Source organism: Podarcis melisellensis (genome assembly GCF_964234715.1).
Source record: "Podarcis melisellensis genome assembly, chromosome: 6".
Lineage (NCBI taxonomy): Eukaryota > Metazoa > Chordata > Lepidosauria > Squamata > Lacertidae > Podarcis > Podarcis melisellensis.
Window position 1 is genome coordinate 32,987,395 of NC_138538.1, and position 20,021 is coordinate 33,007,415.

Genomic DNA, 20,021 nt, shown 5'->3' on the forward strand with positions numbered 1-20,021 from the left:
AAGGAGCACTCAAAAGATAGTTAACGATACACCATATACAGCTCATTACAATTGCTATGACAGGCAGAAAGAAGCAAATAAGTGGCTTGTGAAGAACCCCAGCAATTTTCAAGTGGTCCGGAGTGGTGCGGTTTGGGAACTACTGACCTAGAATAATGTTTTGAGATATAAAGAAAGTATCTCCCATGATTTCTGTGTCCTGCTATAAACATCAGTGGTGTGAACATCTGAATATGTTCCTTAATTATGTTTTTCAAAAATGCACCCTGTGGTTTCCTGGCAAATTGGGTAGATATGCCAAAATATGTAGCCATTTCTGGAATCTAGGGAGAAGGAGTACAAAAATAAAAATATAACTCACAAGACACCTTCCTGGATCTAACAAAATACATCCTGGTAGAGAACCTACAAAATGAAAATCACATCTGGCAGCTATCTCACAAATGTGAATGGGTGCTGTTTGCCACCCCTCTTTCTTCATCTCAGCTACTAGGAGGTGGGGATCACGAAAGAGAGGTGCTAGTGTCACACGTCAAATGCCTATTGCATCACATAGAAATAGGGTCAGCCCTACTGTGAGGCAAAGTTGTTGCCCCAGGTGGCAGGTGATGAGGGAGGTGACAAAGTGTTGAAAGGCAAAGCTGTGGGTGTCACATGGCCTGTCTGGCACCCTCTAAGTTAGCCTGCTGCCCTCAGATGTGGTGGAGGCTGCTCTTCCATCGCCACTGTTAATTCATGGAGGATAAGGCTATCATTGACTACTAGCTGTGTTCTACTTCAACTCTTGAAGCCTGGAGGCTGGTATGTCTCTGAATGTCAGTTACTGGGAATCACAGATGGGGAGTGTACTGTTGTACTCAGATTCTTCTTGCAGTCTTCCCATAGGATGCTGGACTAGATGGGCCATTGAGCTGCTCTAGCAGGGTCTTTTATCTTCTCAAGTAACTGCAAATCCAGTTGGCATCTGCACATGGAGCAGGGGAAGGCTGACCCCAGGCAGCAAAATGTCTTGGCCCAATGTCTGGAAAGTGTTCAGCTGCATGTGTATATGTGTGCAAAAGGACAAGACACAACTACTTAATCAGGGCTTTAGTAAGTGTTGGTCACATAAGGGAAGCAACAACTCTCTTTAAGTTGGGCTCTGGGGGTTATAATCTCCTGCCAAGAACGCGTTTTTGCTTTCTGAGCTCCCTGTTGGTCCTCAAGGTACAGAATCATTTGCAGAGTTTGTGGGCTGTGCAAGACAGTAGCCATTCTAGAATGCAAACAATCGTAATATCAATGTTTTTATTTGAGTCATCTCAAAGCCAATCGTAAACATAAGTAATGTACAATGTAAGGAGGCACATTTTAGCAGAAATCAGGCATTAGTCACTGTGACCTACAGCACAACGATGCAAATATAGTGTTTAACTTTGCTTAACTGATGCCAATTGGCATGTAAAGGAAACAGCTCCACTGGAACCCATTCTAAAGGTGTGGGGGGAGAGCTATTAGTTTCTCAGAAGAGCACAGCTCCTGAGTCATGTGCTTTGCATGTTGTCTCTTGCCACTGTTTTGTGTAAATGTATTAAATGCAAGAAGTGCACTTTTTGTGCCTAGCTCAGGAGTCACTCAAAGAGGTGCCAGGATTTACTGTCAGTCCGGAAGGTTTCATCCGGAGCAACAACAGTGCATCAGTCTGTATCTGCACAAATGCACACCCACATTCACATACCCCAAATGGACTAAACCAGAAACAATCACTATCTCAGATCGGATCCATGACACCACCATCCTTTCTGGCCTTAGATGTAGTCTGTGCTCATGGTCAAAATCACACATATATTTCCAAGTATTTGGGAATCTTCTGCTATTTCAGTCAGTGCAAATCATCACTGTTAAAATTTACCCTTTTCTGCTTAGAATATTGCCACAGTCCCTCCAACCTGCACACAAGAAGCCACTTCCCCACTTGCCTATCCCAAATGTTGACCCAAATCGCCTTGAGATTAAAAAGTCTTGTCAATTTCACAAATGTCTTATCAGGTCTTTTAAAAAACAACAGCTTAATTAGTGGCACAAACAGAACCCTGGTGTCTCTTGCTAAGTGTCAAGCCGCATAGCTTCTCCTAGAATCCATGAGAATTGCTGGATCTTTGCACTCTCTTAGGATCAGGCCTGAACTTGAAATCCTGGGCGTGTGAGTTTTGATTGGCACAAATCCCACGAATGGCTGAACTGAAAATTCAGGAGGCGATACCTACAGAGAAGAGATGGTACCTGGCTCCACTTTTACACATCAACCAAGTGGTAGCTCCAACTCAACAAGCAGTGAGAAATATATACAAAAGTAATGAGAAGATTTCCTATACTGAGGTCTTCCTCCTTATCAGCTAGAAAAGCAAAGCATACGATGTCCCAGGTACCTTGGGGAGATAAGCAAGTATAGATACCCCAGTACTCTTGATGGTAGAGAATAATGCTGGTTATAGTTTTAGCACTGTATATGTTTTCAGTTGAGTAGATCCAGGGAACTGCAAGTCTATAGGAAGTGCAGCAGTATAACCACACCTGGATTAGTGTTGGTTACAGAGACATTGGCTGAGGAATGCATTCTTTTCAACTAATACCACAGATAATATAATGCCAGCTAATACAACGGCAGTGGTAACTGCTGGCATATTCAATGCAAATTTCATTCTTCTTGTGTTAAGTGTTATATGCACATTTTTGGTCATGAAAACATTCTCCCATTTGCCACAGTTAGGATCTTTGTTCCTTTAATATTTCTACAATAGACAAGAAAAACAGCAAGTGAAACTATACTGGTCACTTTATCTCCATGCTGAAAAAAAAAGATTTAGCTCTCAGTAGAGGTAGGGAAGAAGTCAGATTCAGTTTGCATTTAAAGCCAAATTTATCACATATGCATTTTCCAAAACAATATAATAATTGAAATCTATTCATCCTTTGAAATTTGCACTTAGCTGTACTTTGTAGTTCTCCAGCTAACCAATGCTTACAAAAATGCATATATTAAGTAAAAGCAGTGTGACTTCATGGTGATTACTGTTACCTATTTTTCTAGAAAAAAGAGCACTGAGTAAAAGTGTACATAAAAATTATGCAAGGAGGGAGCTGCAGCCCAAGATAGGAAAAGAGGTAGTAGGGGAATACCTAGCTGTTCAAAGCTCCAGAGCTTGATCAGCTGCACCCAAGGGTACTAAAAGAGATTGCAGATGTAATCTTGGAGCCTCTGTCTACTATCTGAGTGAATTCTTGGAGACCAGGTGAGGTCCCTGCAAACAATGGTTCAGACTTAGTAATGGTTCCTCATCATCCTGGGAAAAAGTAATAGGTGGGGTGCCACAGTATTCTGTCCTGGGCTTCTTGTTGTTCAACATCTTTATAAACGACTTGGAAGAAGGAATTGAGGGGATGCTCATCAGATTTGCAAATGCTGCAGAAGACAGAATCAGGATTCCAGATTAGCTTAACAGTTTGGAGAACTGGGCCAAGATTAACAAAATTAATTTTGATAGGGACAAATGTAAGTTTCTACACTTTGGCAGGAAGAACCAGCTGCACAAATATAAGGTAGAGGACACCTGGCTTGCCAGTAATACATGTGAAAAGGATCTTGGGGTCTTAGTAGACCACAAGCTTAACATGAGTCAAGAGTGTGATACAGCAGCTAATACTATTTTAGGCTGCACCAACAGAAGTATAGTGTCCCGAAGAAGGGTAGTCATAGTATTGCTCTATTCTATCTTGGTCAGACCACACCTGGAGTACTGTGTCCAGTTCTGGGTGCCATTATTTAAGAAAGGTGCTTAACAAGCTGGAATGTGTGCAGAGGCAGGCAGCCATGATTGTCAAGGGTCTGGAAATCAATCCATATGAGGAATGGTTGAGGGAGTTGGGTATGTTTAGCCTGGATAAGGGGAGACCGAGAGGAGATATGATAGCTTTCTTCAAATATCTCAAGGGCTGTTGCATGGAAAATGGAGCAAGTTTGTTTTCTCCAGCTTCAAAGGGTAGCATCTGGACCAATGGCTTCAAGTTACAGGAAAGGAGAGTCTAACTAAACATTAGGAAATCCTTCTGACAGGAAGAGCTGTTCAACAGTGAAATGGACTCCCTTGAGAGTATTTTAAGCAGAGGTCGGCTGGATGCTTCACATGGGCCCTTCCAATTCTACAATTCTATGATTCTATGGTTTTGAGCCAGTCTGACCTTATGCTGATGCACCTGTACTGTGCCAAGCTCCCTGCTCTTTTTGCCCCTCCCCCTCCTGGTACGTGGCCACAACACCCAATGATTGAAAGCCACGAGAGCAATGTAGCCGCCTGCCCTACTGGTCATTACTGCCTCATTCAATGCCACTTCCTACATCTGCTAAAGGAATGGGACTATATGCTCTAATAGTTTACTACAGAAGCTAAATGGTTGGCTGGCAAGGTGTGCCCAGGTTCAGTCAAAGAAACGCCACAAGCAGAAGAGAAGGAACAATATGAAGCCGCCAAGTCTGGTGGTTTCTTTAGACTGGATGGGAGGCAAGTTTTGTCTGCTTCTGAGCTTCACAAAGCAAATAAAACTTCTCCCTCTCAAGAGAAGCCCTGAGAGTGCAACTTGTTTTTCTAGGCTGCATCTGAGTCATGTCTGCCTTCCCATAAGGCTTGTTGGCTGATGACAGAGATACCAAGAGATTGGTCTGCACTGATCTTTTGTTTCAGTAAAAGGTGTGGTGCGAACTCCAGGCACAGATTTGAGGAGACGCCTGGGAATAGACAGCAGGGCCAGCCCACTGCAAACTCCTCCTAGGTCTTCTGACTTTGCTACCCTTGTTCTTTGAAATTATAGTAACCCTTTAAGGCCCCGCAATGTCACATGCCATCATCTTTTTGCCCCTTGTTCAGATTTTGAGGGGAACTTTCTTTGCGCATGAATATGGGCACACAATGCACTCCTAGCAAGTCAAACACAGGCACACTTGCCCAGATCCAGATGCAAACATACAGCTGCATGCACACAGAGGCAGAGGCATGGGCAGCATCTACTCTGACCCACAGCAAAAGCACGTGTACTTTTTGAAGAAAATGATATGACTTGACAATACAATACATCAAAGGTAGAGCATTCAGAGCAGACATGCAGCTGATGACTATGTCTCATTTCATCAGTTGTATCATTGGCACTATAAAATATATGCTAATGGCAGCTACACAATCCTGATACACATGAAGGCCAGGATGGCACTAGTGGTGTATGGGAGGGTGGGGAATCTGCATTTCACAGCAACTTCTAATTGTCTGTATAAAGCTGCCCTAACATGAAATTTCATGTGTTCGGTTACAACTGCGATCCTTTCTGTGTGCTTAAACCAAGGCTCAGCACCTTGCAGCAGGACTGGCTTTGTACAACAGGAGGAAAGATAAAAATCAAAGACTGTACACTTATTCTTTATTCTTTTATAATGCATTTCATCATAGCAGGCACATCGAGCAACATATAATATAAACTGGATTATCGTCTAATGCATCAAGGTCTTTTTAAAAGTTGTTTATTTCTAATTATTAACCTCTTCTCTTTTGTAAGTGCAGCGCATTCAGCGGCCTCATTTGGGCTGATTCACGCAGCCACAAATTAGACCTGCTTTTCAGCCTATGACAAATTTGTGAATCAGTCTGCATGCAGCAATGTTTCTGAATACCAGTTGCTGGAAACCACAGGGAGAATGCTCTTGTGCTTTGATCCTGCTCGCTGGTTTCCCACAGGCATCTGGCTGTCCATAGTGAGAACAGGATGCTGGACTAGATGGGTCATTGGCCTGATCCAGCGGGCTCTACTTACGTATTCATTGATGTAAGATTGCCCTATAAGAGTTGCTAATGATCTGTTTAGCCCCACATCCTGGCTGTGAGTGTAACTGATGCCAAGTAGAGCAGAGCAAAAAATAAAATAAAAATCTGGTGTCCGTGGCAAGGGAAAACTGCACAATACATCAAGATGGTTGGATTTAATTTTGCTCTGTTTAAATGCATTTCTGCCAGAGATTATAGATATGCTTATGAGGCAATCATCCCTTCTCACTCACCTAGCACTTTTCATCTTCAAAGCACTTTGGAAAACCAAAGCTATTAAAGGAGGCACAGCAGAAGCGGATGACTAAGCGCTGAACAAAGTGGCACACAATTCAAACTGCCTGCAACAGCCCTTTGAAGAGTCTAATAAAAATAGATATATAAACTAGATGGTGTATTGAAGGCATGGTCACTGCTTGGACAGGTATGTAACAGATTGAAGACTTTTCTCAGCTTCAAAGCTGCTACAGGGCCATAACCACTTAGCTGGCATCCCTTATTAGTGTCGCAGCTGGGGGGAACCAGTACTCAGGCAGTGAACACATGGCCCTGGAGAAAGCCAGCTCCATTGCAAAGCCAGTTCCGCTTATCATGAGAAAGTAACATTTTCTTCCAGGCCTGATGAAATGAGATGATGTTAAAGCTTTCCTTTGCCAAAGGGCTCTTGCTGGAGACAGTGCGACGTCTGTAGCCCATACAATGCAAGGCACTAAAGCGCCCATCCCAAAGATTGCTGCAGACTGATACTGCAGCAGTTCGAAAGCTCTTGTATTTTTAAGCCTGCTGTTTATAGCTTTGGCACCTATTATGGTAAGGCATGTTATGGACAATCCCATAAAGCATTCAGAAAATGGGTGCTCTTCTTTTGAGGTTGACCAATCAGCAAATAAAAATGCGGTTTCAAATAAGGTCATCAGCAAACTCAGAACTTTTTACCTGAGTGATTACCAGCATTTGAAATGAATAATTGGCTAAACAGTGAGATTTTAATGGCTATTTCACCGGAACTTCGATGATTGGTAATTGGTCTGCTGGTGCTAAAGGAAGTACAAAATAATTTACAATTAATAATACAACCCACAACATATTAGTAGAAGGAGCAATCTTTTTTTCTTTTTCTTTTTAGATTTTATTTTCCAGTCCCTATTACAGCAATACATTAGAGTCAACAGCCTCAAACACAAATGCCAATCTCTCCAATAAATTTCCCCCTTATTAAAATTGACTACACATGAATGAATCACCTAAGGTGGGACTTCTGAGTACAGTTGCATAGGAATGCCTTGTAAAGTTTGTGACTCAAGCAATTCTGAGAACTGTGTCCCAGACACTCATATGTCTCTTTTCCAAAGCTTATTTGCATACATCATCACCTTCCTGCACTCTAAAACTTTTACTATTTTACAGTATTTTTGTTGCTCTCAGTCAAGGTTATGTTAGGATCTTCTTCAGAAGCTCTGCTCTGTGTACCTGTGCCAAGTAAAGCCAGGCAGGTAACTACATAGGAGAGGGTCTTTTCAGTAGTGGCACCCCTGTTATCAAATAACCTCCCAAGAGAGGCTAATCTGACAGCAGTTTCAGTGCCAGATGCAGTCTTTTGTATTTGTCCAGGTCTTTTAAACTTGGGTTTTTGAAACCAATGGTAGGCCTCTGCTGTTTCAGTGTGGTTTAAACTAAATTGTATGCCCTTGTTCTTTTAGATCCATTCTTTACAATCTCCACAGCCTGGCAGGGCTTTGTAGAGTGATGGGTGGCATAGCGTGGGGGAGGGTGACATATGGGCGGTTGCCCCAGGTGCAAAATTGTTAGGTAGGCGTGCAAAATTTCAACATCAGGTGCTGCCTCGATACAGTGGTGTACTTCCATTGCTGGGTTCTGTTGAAAAATGGCAAACCAGGAACTGACCTCTCCAGACACTGGAATGACTCTTTTTTAAAAAAATCACTGCAGCTGCGATCTCCTGGGTGACATAGACACCATTATGCAGTTGAATGTGCATGTGTACTCTGTTTCTCTCCCTTCCACTCCCCCTGCCCTTGGCCCTCCGGGCACTGGCAACCCATGCTACACCACCTGCTTGACAGTTTAGAATATGCAGAGGACAAAGGAAAGTGGTTTCAGAACCCTCCTGGCATTTTTCAATACTGATAAAAAAATTATGCGTGTGTACCTGTGTTTGTGGGGAGGGGGGAGAGGCAGTGATGGTGAACTCTTTGTGTTTTCACCTCAGGTCCTTTTGACATCTGGACATGATTTTTATATTATATTATTTATTAAATTTATATCCCACCCTTCATCTAAAGATGTCAGGGCGGTTTAAACATAAAACGTGGTTGGGCACCCCAATGGCAGCTTGGATACTGGAGGAGTGACCCTGATTGTGCTATCCGTCATCACAAAAAAGAGATCCTTACACTGCCAGTCTGCCTCTTTTGGCTAATTCTGTGTGAACAAGCCCAGTCCCAGTGAAATGAACAAGTGCTGACTTCGCAAATGCTGAAGCCATCACTCTATCTCTGAGCCTTCCTTTCCCACATTCTCTTTGATTGAAGTGGAGCTGTGATTCACCTTGGAGTTGCCTCTGTGCCAAGAGTTGAGCTGAGCTGAGTCCTCTTTCTCCCTCCTGTTCCCATGCCAGTTAACCACAGCCAGAATATTAAAGTGCCTCCGCAGAGCTCCTACAGGACAGGTTTCAGGGACATAAAACCCACATGGGTGTGTCTTTTGTTCTGCATCACCCCGCCCCATGATGTCATGGCTTTAGGGAGTGTAATAACAATCATCTGCTCCACCCAGGACAGTCCTTTAACCCTTGTAACTGCTGGTTCCTCCTTCTTTCTGATAATATTGAGTCATTCTCCAATCACACAGACTTAAGTGCTATTAACTCCCTTAAAAAAATATCAGACACGATTAGATGACTACCAGCACCAAAACAGTAACTAGTAGTAGCTGCAATGTTACAATATACTTTCCTGTTGCAAGAGAAGAGAGGGGTTTCTACCCTAGAGCATGATAAGAAATTGCTGTCCCTGAGACTGTTGTTGATAAGCAGTATCCAGTGCACAGCGGAATGATGAGAAGTATGAGCCAACATGCTCTATACTACTTTATTTACAGTTCAAAGCTGGTAAGTTACAGAAAAACATTTTCCCTCTGCCGGAGCAGAGAAAGCGTCATCTCTCCTCTAAAGCACGGAGAGAATCACAAACTGAAACTGCAAAGAACAGTGAAAAACAGGAAACCAGTGTACGTCATATCCAGTCTCCCGTTCCCGTGGGAAAACCTCCAACAGTACAGACTCTGTGGAATGTAAACAACCTGTCTCGTGACAAGCACTTCGCTGCACAGAGAAGAAAGCAGAAACCAACATCCTCCCCCTTTCTGTGAACATCTCTGGGCAGCGTGTTCGTACAATATCAGTACAAACCCAACTTCTGCACATAGGTACAGTGTTGATCCCTTGATACAATCTTGGACAATACATCAGCAGGAATTTCATTACCTGGCATATAGGACACCGTTACGAGTCCCTTCTGAATACGTTCCCTAGCATGTTGCACCTTCAATTGCAAGTGCTTCGTGCTTTGCTTACAACCTTCAGAATTCAGCAAAGCCAAACATGCTTTGTTGTCCTGGTAAACCTGGATTGGACATTTGACAGGAATTTTCATGTCTTTGCACAATTGTAACAACCATTCACAATCTTTAAGTGAATAAGACAGTGCATTCAGTTCAGCTTCACAAGTACTTAAGCTAACTGTTGTTTGCTTCTTGCATGACCAATCAAATAGACCCTGATTGTACTTATAGCAAACTCCAGACGTACTTTTCCTGTCTGTAGTGTCACTTCCAAAACTTGCATCTGCAAATATCTCAAGACCACCAGACTTCTGATTGTTAAATCTCAGTCTGTAATGCATAGTGCCTTTCAAATGCGTTTCAGAGCTTTCCAATCCTTAACAGTAGGATTGTTGACTTGTCTGCTTAGCAAATTACAGCTAACAGCAATGTCTGGTCTTGAACATCTGGCAATGAAGTTTAGCTTGCCTAGCACACTTCTGTACAGTGTAGTGTCAGAAAATGCTTCTTCAGTGTCATCTACCTGATAACCTGTTGTCATCGGTGTATCTACAGGGTTAGCATCCATTAGGTTTAGCTTGCTTAACACATCAGCAATTTTCCGTGACTGGTGTACTAGAATGTTACCATCTTGATCTCTCTCTATTTCCAGAGATAGGTAGTTGTTTACCTCACCAAGATCTTTCATGTCAAAGTGCTCTTTGAGTTGAGCTAGGGCGTTATTGTACATTGTGACATCTTTCCAAAAGAATAAAAGATCATCAACATAAAACAAACAATACAGTTTCTTTTGCCCCTCCTCTTTGACAAATACACATGGATCAGATTTCCCTTGCTTAAAACCTAGAGAAAACAACACTTCAGTGAGTTTTGTGTGCCAACACCGTGCACTTTGTTTGAGACCATAAATTGACTTTTTCAGAGCACAAACAAATCCCTGTTTTACCTGTACGCCATCAGGTGGAAGCATATAAAGTGATTCATTTAGAGATCCGTACAGAAAAGCTGTATTCACATCATGGTGACTAATGTGTAGATTTTCCTCTGCAGCTAGCTTGAGCATAAGCCTAATGCTCTCATACCTCACTGTAGGTGAGTAGGTCTCGTGATAGTCTTCACCTGGTACCTGTGCAAATCCTCTGGCTACCAATCTGGCTTTGTGTCTGACTATCTTGCCATTTTGATCAGTCTTCGCTTTGAAGACCCATTTGCTTCCAAGCAATTTCATTCCTGGAACTACTGGAACTAGGTCCCATGTTTTGTTCCTTTCCAAGGAATCAAGCTCAGCCTTCATGGCATTTAACCATGGCTCAGCTTCCTTTGAATCCAAATCCTGGATTTCTTGGAAACTTGAAGGTTCAAAAACCTTCTTGGAGCTTTTAACAGCTGTTACTGCTATCTTAGCAAACTCATCAGCAAATCTCTTTGGAGGTCTGCCTTTTGTGGCTCTCTGTGACCTACGAATTAGCCTTAGGTCTTCAACACTCTCCTCTTCCTTCTTAGGAGAAAAGTGACCTATTGTGAACAATGGTTCCTCCAATTCCTGATCAGAGCTTTCAGAGGGTCGCATAGAGGCTTTCGCACTCTTGAAATCCTCTGAATCATCTGATTCAGTTTCAGACTCAGAATCAGAACCTTCATCAGTGGGTGTGGGTTGTTGTGGTTGCTTTTGACTATCCTCAGTCTCATCACTGTCATCAGGATAACATTGGAAAATTCCCACATTCTCCCCCCACTTGGCATTGTACTCAACACTTCTTGTGAGCTTAATTTCCTTAGAGTCAGTCATCATTATTCTGTAAGACCCTTTCTGATAACCTAGAAAGATACCATGCAATCCACGCTTGTCTAACTTGGAGTTTTGTGGTGAGTGAACCCACATGTCCGAACCAAAAATTTTCATGTGTTTGATGTATGGCTTCTTGCCAAACATCTTCTCATAGGGGGTACAACCAATCGCTGAAGATAACCTGCGATTATAACTGTAAGTGAAACATGAGAGAGCTTCGGCCCAATAACTCTCTGGAAGATTTGCATCATGCAGCAAGGTTTTTAACCCTTGAAGCAATGTCTGATTTGCCCGTTCCGCAAGTCCATTCTGCCATGGCGAGCGAGGACTAGACAAATCGTGTTGAATTCCTTTCTCAGCCAGAAAAGCTTCAAACTGCTGAGAAGTGAACTCTCCCCCCCGGTCGGTGAAAAGAATCTTAATCTTCTTACCATGCACATTTCCCAACCAAGCACAGAATTCCTTGAACCTAGGAAAAGCCTCTGATTTCTGCTTGAGATTGTACACATAAATATACCTGGAAAATGCATCAATGAGAACCATGAAGTACCTATTTCCACCCAAAGAGGGCGCTAGTGGTCCAACCAAATCAGCATGAATAATTTGGTATGGTTCTGTAGCTTGCCTACTAGACACCTTACCTTTCGCAGCCATTTTCACCTTGTTTGCTGCGCATGCCTTGCACTTCATGTGGTACCTGCAGGGTTTAATAGTCATACCTTCAACCAAGGCAGGCATTTTAGATACTGCCTCAAAATGCAAATGTCCAAATTTCCTGTGAAAATCATGAATACATTCTGCATGCAAACTTTTGTTAGAACCTGCAATGCAACAAGTGTCATCCTGCACAACATCATCATAATACAAAACAAACAAACGATCAACAAATTCAGCATACAATTGATAATCATTTTTCTTGGTGATGATGCATCTATTGTTCTTAAAGGAAACGTCAATTTTCTTCTCAATCAGCTGTCCAACGCTGAGCAGATTATGTTTCGCATCCGGCACATAAAGCACATCCTGTATCGATAAGTCCAAACTGTGAAGAACAACAGTTCCGTAGCCTTTACTGGGGATAGTGTGGTCATCCGCCTGGTGAATCGCACCTTCCTGCGGTGTAAAAGACACGAACAGTCGCTTATCGTTGCACATGTGGTGCGTTGCAGCTGAATCAACAACGAAGAAAGATCTAGACGTCTTCTGGACCTCTGCAACCTCTGCAACCTTTGGAGCGTAGCGTGAGACCATTGCCTTGTGCTGCGTTGTCCTGGACACCGGACCTTTGCCTTTGCTCTGGCCTTTTCCACGCGATGAGCTTCCGCTGCGCTGCTCTGTCTTGGCCTTGGGATATTTGCATTCCCTCTTCATATGGCCTAGACGTCCACACGAGTAGCATTTCACTGCCTTCAAAGCTTTGGCGCCATCTGGTGGTTCCACTGCACTATGGGATGACGACTGTGAAGTCTCCCCATTTCCCATGCAGCCAGCACCCCGCCGATCTGCTCCATTCTGAATCATGGCAGTTTCACAGGCTACTGTGAGTTGAGCATTTGGCTGATCAGTGGTATCAAATCCCCCACTTGCTTCATCCAGCCTTTTGCAGCTAGCCATCACTGCTGCTTTAAATCAAGCTGCTTCTGTGTACAGCTGCTTCAATCCAAAGGCAATCTCAAAACAGCCTCTGCCTTTGAGCCTGCGCCTTTCTGTATGCTGCGTTGCTTATCTGCAGCTGTTTCAAACTGCATTCTACAAGCAAGCTCAAAAGTGAAAGTCCCCAAGTGCTTTCTCTATGCTGTGCTAAATTCTTGCTGCGTCATAGAGCTGCAGCTGCACTTTACTTTCGTTTTCCCCCAGCATAGCGTCCCTTTGAGCCATTTGCCTGTGCCGCGGCAAAACCGGCTATAAAAGTTCAAAGTCCAGCCATAAAGCCATTAATTAGAAGCTGGCAGGCTGCCCGGAGCAGTAGCACATACCTTCATCAATCATTTTGACGCGCAGAGCAGATACCGTTGCTATCCGTCCCTCTGCCGCTGTTCCGATCCTCTGCCGGCACTTCGTTTCTTGCTCCTTTGTACTTCTGCCAGGAGCCCGACTTTTGGAGTCCATTCTCAAAACACTGCATTTTTCTGGGCCCGGAACCAAATGATGGAGATAAGCAGTATCCAGTGCACAGCGGAATGATGAGAAGTATGAGCCAACATGCTCTATACTACTTTATTTACAGTTCAAAGCTGGTAAGTTACAGAAAAACATTTTCCCTCTGCCGAAGCAGAGAAAGCGTCATCTCTCCTCTAAAGCACGGAGAGAATCACAAACTGAAACTGCAAAGAACAGTGAAAAACAGGAAACCAGTGTACGTCATATCCAGTCTCCCGTTCCCGTGGGAAAACCTCCAACAGTACAGACTCTGTGGAATGTAAACAACCTGTCTCGTGACAAGCACTTCGCTGCACAGAGAAGAAAGCAGAAACCAACATCTACAGTATTTACTGGAGAAGTGGTACCCGCTGTCAATCATGCCGGCAGTTTTGCTGTAAGAAGCCATGCTGGTAAAATCAGCCATGCACAGTTGCTCTTCTAGTGCTTTGGCTAGAATGGTAGAAACCATTCAACAATGTTATCAATTCTAGAGCACACATCCTGCTTTTGTGAAGGAGACTCTTGATGTAAGTGAGAAGTGACTAGCACTAAGACAGGCACAGGCAAACTTGGGGCTCCAGATGTTTTGGGACTACAACTCCCATCATCCCTAGCTAACAGGACCAGTGGTCAGGGATGATGGAACAAGCATTACATCAGTGCAAGGATTTGCTTGCACCATGGAAAATTCACCCTTCTTCTCCTTGCACCCCTAAATCTGTTCTAGGGGTTTCCCCAGTTCCCTAGAGCAGATCTGGGTAGGGTTCAGGGCACAGGGAAGGGGGCAGGAGAAGGGGAAGTCCTGTTCTTGTGCAAGTGGAAATATTTGTGCTGATGGGACTGGCTGGCTGGCTGAATACTGTCTATTGTGTGTATCAAACCTTGAAAACACTCAGTTCAACCAATTTAGAAATTAAAGGTAAATGGGGTCTCTGTAGATAGATATCTGTTGAGGACACAGCTAGGGACCATCTGACAAAAGACCCCTGGACCCAATAATGGACAGTGGGGGCAACCTCCCCACTGCCTTGCCCCTCTTGCTCTCCCTCATGGTAAGCAACGTGACTTTGCTGTCAGGAGGTCAGGTAAGCAACACCTCCACCCTGTTGTCCACTACTGCCTGGGTCATCTTCACCATTGTAATCAGCTTGATTGTTCACCTGCTTCTCGCTTCAGCTCAGTCAACTCTGGTGGTGAATGAGACACAGTAGATGCTAGCCTGGTAAGGAAGTGAGTGATAGCAATGAAGAAGAGGAGCAGCAGTAGTTAGTGATAATAGCAGGGAGCTGGTAGATGCAGGGAGTGGGGGTCCATGAGAAGGTCTTGCCGAATGATCCTCCAAAGTCTGAAGCTGATACTAGAACCCATTGCCTCAGGATGGGAGTGAACATTACTCCAAATGAACTTCAGAAGAGAAGGAGGGAGAAGGAGGAGCAAGCTCTGCTGTAAGTGGCCAATTGTGATGCAGTCTAAAGCAGCCTTCCCTAACTTGGCTGGAGTTGATGAAAGTTGTAGTCCAAAACATCTGGAGATCACCAGGTTGGGGAAGGCTGGTCTAAATGAATAGTCTCTTTGTGCCCCAGTAGACTATATCAGCATATGTATTGATTAAATGCCCCTGCGGGTTGTGACCAAAATTCATAATCATAACTTTTTAACAGTTTCCTAGTTCTGAAAGCCTGAAGCTTTGCCTTGTATTAAGGTGAGTGTAACTATAAACATGAGTTCAATACTTTTGTGTGAGCTTACTTATGCTTTATGACCCTGTCCACATGTGTGCATCAGTATTAACTGGTATGCACAACACATTTCTGTTTATGCACAACACATTTCTGTTTATTGTTTATATTGCTGTACCTTCATTCAGGTTAAATCCCCTGTGGTCTCATGTGTGTAAGCAGGAGGTGTCCGCCCCCCCCCCGGCCCACTACAGGCTGCAGGTAAAGTATGTGTGGGCCATTGCAGCTGACCAAGGAAGGGAACACATCCAACTTCACATATCATCTCGCTTTGATCTGCCCTCCATTCAGAGTAAACCGTAAATATTAGCAGGGAATTGCTTTGCCAGGTGTGCTTGAAGGTTGAGAAGACCACCCTACTGACTTATTCACCGAATAATATGATACACCTTGCAGCATTTAGTATCTTCCAACAATGTCAGCAATATCTGCTGATAAGTTTTATAGCTGATGATTGGCAGTTGTAATCTAGATGTCAGCATCTTACCAAAATCCCAGGGTAGCCTTATTTGCATCACTGCCCTCTAGGCTTTACTTTTAATATGGTAAAATGTTCCATATCTCTGGCCTCTTTGATGTTGTGTAATGCTTCAACCTGGCTGCAAGTCTTTACTCCATAAAAGGGCCTCAGCTGCAACTGTGGTGTGAAACAAAGCTCAAGGGGTCATCTTCCAGCTCCTTATTATTTCTGGATAAAAGCATCAACAGGATTAAGGCTAGATTCACGTCATACATTTAAAGCACTGTGATACAACTTTAAACAGTTATGGCTTCCCCCAAAGCATTCTGGGAGTTGTAGATTGTTAAGGGTGCTGAGAGTTGTTAGGAGACCCCTACTGCCCACACAGAATTACAATCTCAGAGCTCCCTGTGAAGAGAGATTGACTGTTAAGCCACATAACAAACTACAGCTCCCAGAATTCCTTGGGGGAAGCCATGACCATTTAAAGTGGTATCATGGTGCTTTAAATATATGGGGTGAATGTGGCCTAAGAATTACAGGGAATTAGATGGAATTCTCCATAGATAGCTCCTCTTAGGAAACTGCAAGGCACAACTGTGCTGATTTCTATCTGGTTGGCATCTTCTTTTCTACTTGGGTACTACTATTCCAGTTTTACAGTAGCTTTTTGAAGTTTTGTGGCCATGATTTATGTGGGCAATTACTTCATTCCAAAGTATAAAAATGTCACTCTGCTTAAACTTTCCTGAGAATCTGCTGGGGGCTATAAAAGGTTTGCCTTTGGCTATCTTGACTTTATTTCAAACGATGAAGTGACTTAATTTCATACAACAGCAGAGCTTTGTACCTGCCTGTGCTTACAAAGGGAAAATGAGGCAGAGTGGCGTGCATTCTGCTGCAGCCAATGGCATAAGCAAACATTAAAAGATTAGGCATCTTTATTGCTGTTTTTGACAGCCCTTATGCTGGATAACATTAACACAGCACACAGAAGAGCAGCCAGTATTTATTTCTATGGGAAATTGCAGATTTAGTATTTAGCCCCCATGTTGAATATCTTTGGGACAGAGACTAGAATAAATGGGTTTCAAAGTTCAGAGGGTCTATTACAGTAATTTATTCTTTTTTTAAAAAAATACATATTTATTAAACTGTTCATATTACAACAAAAGAACAGTACAGCCGACTGAAATATCACATATGTACATGGAAACTTCCATTTTCTTTTATTATCAATCCCTTTCTGTGTGCAGTCTAGGAGCCATCTCTACACTCCATGACTTCCTGTAAAGTACCAGATGGTGTCCCTCAAACATGTTCTTCTGTCATATCTCATGTTCATCTGGTGGGCCTCCATGGCTTTCTCTGTCCCAGATAGCAGATTTCAATTAAGGAATCTTGTTTAACCACTCCCCTCAGCCAACTGATGTGATGTGTCAGCTTCTTTGATATGCTACATGACAGATGGTGCCATATCAACGTTGAGCAGTAATCTAGTGTCGAGAAATCTCCATTCATGTTGTGACTTGCAGAAAAGCCACTAGGGGTATGTACTGATTAGCAGCTTGGAATACAGCAGGGCCACCCCCACCTCTCCAATTGCATTTGAAGCTGTATTTGCAGCATTGCCCACATTAGAGAGGGTGTTGATTATGATGTCACCCATTGGGCATGATGTTTTTGGTCCCCCTGCTGCAATCCCCCCCCAACTCTTATTCATTAAGCTGTCATCTGTCCACGTAAATTCACCTGTGGGTGTGTGACAGCTGATAGGGTATATTTGTGTTATCACTTTCTCTATATCCAGATTTGTAGTTGGACTGAAGCGAGTTTGAGGGGGAAAACACATCAAACTGCAGTCTTTGTCAATGAGCTACCAGGATCATTCTGGCTAATGCCATGTGAATGCAGCTTCAGAAATTAGCAGTGGGAGTGCAGTGGATGTAGAGAAAGCTGTAATGGGAATGTAGCCTAAATCTTTATAGGGTATCTGTTCTGCAAATTCCTAATACATTCACAATAATACAAGCCATATTTTTAAAATATGAAATGGATACATTCATTGACACAAAGTGAGACCTATGCTGAATATTTAGTTCAAGAAGTGAATAGGAACTATGTTTCTCCATATCAGTCAGGGCTAGCATACTTGCTGTATACAGACACTTAGAAAGGATTTAAAAGTTTCATGCTTCAGTGCTAAAGCTCACCAACAAAGCAATGATATCTGATTATTAAGCGTCAGACTCAAGCTGTCATGGAAGAGAAGATCTGATATGAATGTGAACTAGATATTAAGCAAAATAACCTCCAATGATATAATCCAAGCACCTGCATGCTTCAAAAACTCTAGATCTAAACTTCTAATCACAAAGCTTCGTTTTTTATCATATGGCAATGGATTAACCGGTGCAATTTGGTGGTGTGCAAAGCAATTCTGTAACAGCATATAAGTATAAAATAAAACAACTTAGAAATGAAACAAAATACCTAACATATGCCTTTGCCAAGAAAGAAAGAAAGAAAGAAAGAAAGAAAGAAAGAAAGAAAGAAAGAAAGAAAGAAAGAAAGAAAGAAAGAAAGACAATTAGATGACTTGGGGATGATGTATAATTTACAGAGAAGACACAAGAAGGGCCTAGCTTAGAAAACGATGCAAGCGTACCTGGTCATTTTGTATTACTTAATTTTGCATTACATAGGTATGGGACCTATGGTTGGTCTGAAATTCCAGCCAATTTCTCTTGGGCTCTAGTGCTTCTGTGGCAGCTACATTTTTTTTTTTTGAAGGGGGGTGGGATTTCTAACACTCTGCTGTGTCAACACACTTGCATCTCCCTTTGAAACTGTGAGATCCTCATGGCATCTGCTTCACCGCAACAGGCGTGCAGCTGCAGGTTCCAAGCTTTGGTGTAGCGTCAGGCCTATTATCCCCTCCTATCCTTGGAGTGAAACCAGATGCAATCGGGAAAGCAGGGCAGCCAATAGGAGCAGAGGACTATTCATTTCTTACATTAATTTATGTTTTCATATGCAGTTGTTTCATCTGGTCATGTCTCCACAAGCTGCTACTGTCTGCAAGCCAGTTTGGTAAGGGAAAAATAAAACCACCTTCTCAAAAGATGCCAATGCTACAGTTTCTTATCATGGTGTATCTAATTCCTTCCACCACTCCCTGCTCAGATGAAGGAGTGTGGCTAACATTTGCAAGTGTCTATATGGAGCTTTTTTCTCTGAGCGGCTACTGCAGATCTTCAACTGATGCTACTGGTAGCACCAGTCAATGTTGGTAAAGCTGTATTTAAATGGCAGCCCTGGGGAAAAACCAAAAGCCTCCCATCATCACCAGATATACCATATCACAGGCCTTGGGTTCTCCAAATGTAAGTCAGGCCTCAAGTGCAACATTGCAACTTGAAGAGCAAGTGTTTTGCTCTAAACGTGCACGATCCAGAGTGAGATGAGATCACCGTGGCTGCTCTCGCCCATTTGTCTGACCACCCTTCTGCCTGCAGTGAGGGTTTGCTTTACTGCAGGCAGAGGAGGAGGGTGGATCCCATGACAAGCAGAGGGATGGGCAGGAGCTATCTCCTTTCTCACTTAACTGGTGCATTGAAATGGAAAATCCTCATTCTCTAGATAGCAATTGGGCAACCCTAAGACAAGCATCTTGACCAGACAAAAATAAATTGCTAGGTGAGGTGCCAGCTACTTCCAGACTCCCTCCTCCAGCTTCTCTTCGCTGCTCCAAGAGAGTGTAGAACTAGTCCTCTGTGTTTTAGTTTTTGTTCTTATATGTACTTTTAATTAAATTTTCTGTTATATAATTTCAAATAAACAGTTTACATAATTTAAAATATCCAATGACTTCCCTTCTTCTCTTTCCATGGTTCATTTTGCATATCTTACCTCCCTGCATATTTTACAATAACTATTCCAATGGGTTCTCCACTATTACATCCTTCAAAAATTATTTACTCTCTTGAACTTATCTTAATGCCGCCCACGTTTTCAGCTGTACACAGTTATTTTCCATATACTCAATAAACTTTTTCCAATCTTCTTTAAAAGTATTTTCTTGCTCTCTTATTCTATATGTTAAATGTGCAAGTTGTGCATATTCTATCAACTTAAGTTGCCAATCTTCTTTAGTTGAGACCTCGCTCACTTTCCATTTTGGGACTAACAAAACATGGGCTGCACTTGCTGCATACATAAAAAACCTTTTTTGACATTTGGGGATTTCTCCTTTCAGGAGAAAGGACTCTGGTTTGGGCAGGGGGAAAGTAATTTTAAACATTTTCCCCAGTTCATTATAAATCATTTCCCAATACTCTTTTACCTTTTTACATGCCCATGTTCTTCCATGTTTTTGAATTAGTCCAACTCTAAGAATATCCACTGTCCTTAAGAAAACAGTCTTTTTTTTGAGCTGATCCACAAGGCTGGGAGTCCAAGAA